The sequence below is a fragment of the Gigantopelta aegis genome, unplaced genomic scaffold, assembly GCF_016097555.1.
Source record: "Gigantopelta aegis isolate Gae_Host unplaced genomic scaffold, Gae_host_genome ctg3421_pilon_pilon, whole genome shotgun sequence".
Classification (NCBI taxonomy): Eukaryota; Metazoa; Mollusca; class Gastropoda; order Neomphalida; family Peltospiridae; genus Gigantopelta; species Gigantopelta aegis.
The window spans coordinates 47602-49964 of NW_024533334.1; positions in this window are offsets into that span (position 1 = coordinate 47602).

A 2363-nucleotide genomic window follows, 5' to 3' on the forward strand; every position below is an offset into this window, starting at 1 on the left:
ATGACTTATATTTTGGGTACTTTTGCCTTCATCTTGTAGTATGGCATCTATCATGTAATTCTGTATCCATAGTGACAACCTGACACATAATGTCATACATAGCCAGGAAAACCCTATGAATCAGATGCAGCAAGAGTTTCACACCTGTACAATTAACTTTCGCCATCACTGGCCCATATATGAGAAAATTGTTTCTTCCAATAACGGCTGATTTCCTTAAACTTCCTGATATTATATATTATATTATTGTGTATCTTATCCTTCTAGACACACATCAATTCTTCAAATTGCATTTGGTACACACTGAAGTTCATACATTGTATATTTGTGATAGAGACCTCATGTTTGCAATTAGTTGTCCCATGACATTGTTATAGTGGTTGAAGAGCTTTAACACATCATTTTGAGTTTTGTGTACTTGCCTAGTTTTCATTTTCATGAGTCAGCTCTTACGTTGGACCACACTGGCTTTCATTGAGGTGTTTCATTATTTTTGTACACACATCTAACCTTTGACAAAAGTGGAAAGTTTATAAGTGGAAAGCTTTACTCCACTTCAACAGTAAAACTACTGTATTCTTGGGAAATGCTTGAAGGAAGATGCTTCAATTATTGACTGTCCTCCAAGTGTTGGCTGTTTTCAAGTTATGTCCAATAGGTTAGGAATGTACACTGTAAAAATTCATTTCTTTTTAACAACTAATTTGTACTTTATATAGGTGGATTACTATGGAATGTAGAATTTCTGTGAATTACTCATTGTATAATTTGTTGCTTTGCCAACACACAAATAAGTTATACAATGAAGAGTAATTCACAAGAATTCCATATTCCATAGTAATCCATCATGTTGTAGGTGTTGAAATGACAATCAATTTTTACAGTGGTACATTCCTAACCTATTGGCCCTGGTGTGACCTTTAAAATGGGACACTCTAAGATAAGAAGGTTACAGTAGGGATTCATGAATTTGGTGTTGTATATAAAGGCTGCATTTTGCTACAATATTCACTAAAGTCCATTAGAAGTCACAACACGGGATCTTTATCAATTCTCACTGTATTAACTCTCTTTCTTACATCACCTTCTCTGAGGAGCTGTAACTCACTTACAGCATTCCCTTCTTGGAAAAGAGGTTTCGTTTTTTTTTTTTTTTTTTTTTTTTTTTTTTTTTAGTTTCAATCTAAAAACTACCAGAATCGCTATTTCCGACATCGAGGTTTTCAAATGTGGTTAAGACCCATCACAGCAGCCAGGGATTATACCAACTTGATAGTTCTTTGACATTGTTCCTGGACTAGCTGGAGTTGGTGTGAGTTTCCGATCTGTCAATTATCCTAACATTTTATCAGACATTCTGGTTTCAAGTGCTTACATACATCAATTGATGGTAAACCACTTTTCCGTAATGATGCCACTTTTATACCACGTGTTGGTTTAGCAGATCGAAGAGGTATCTCCTTTGAATACTGTTAATTTTCCTGCTATTATATACGATCACAGAGGTTTCAGAGTTCAAATTGATCGCATTGATGGGATGTCAACTCTTTCGTTTGGATGCCACCTGGTGTTCCACAGCAACTTAAAGGTTTCATACCCAAGAGTCAGTGGCTTCTCATTGACGGTGATCATTATTCTCGTAGACGCATTACATTGACAAAATGGAAGGTTTAGAAATTGGAAAAACCGTTACTACCCAATTCGTATGGCATAAAATACTGAGAACTCTTGGAAGGGATGGCAGTTCGAAAGATGGGCAACTTTCCCTTCGCAAGTATTGGCTGTTCTATCAGAGATGTTTATGCGTTTGAAGTCTGCAAGGGTGACTGGTGATTATTCATGGACTGGTTTTTTTCTAAGCGTGTCCAAAAGACGGGCCTATACTTATATCAATGTTGTGAAACCAACATTTGTATGGCAGTTGTATCTGTATGGTCAAACATCTGAAGGAACTCTCATTATATCAAAAACCAACATATATGGCAGAGACCACACTTCAAATCACCCCACCTGGCTCCATATATGAAACAGCCAATCTGATACTACACTCTTGGATGAAATGTTTAAAGCTACAAAAGACGATATGAATGACAAAGATGGGTGGCTCTGAGGAAGATGATGAAAACGTTTGGCCAATTAGAACTAACACAAATGTTGAGGAGGCTATACTTGTGAACTGGACAAAGATACTGTCTCTGATGAAAACGTTAGCCAATTACATTCTGACAATATCAGTGAGCAGGGCATACTTGGTTGATGAATACTAAGGAGATCAGGACACATAATAATCAATTAGTGTTGTATCACATCTGTATAGGTTAGGCTAGGTACTGTTTTTGGCTAAGTTGTCATTTTTCCCTTTT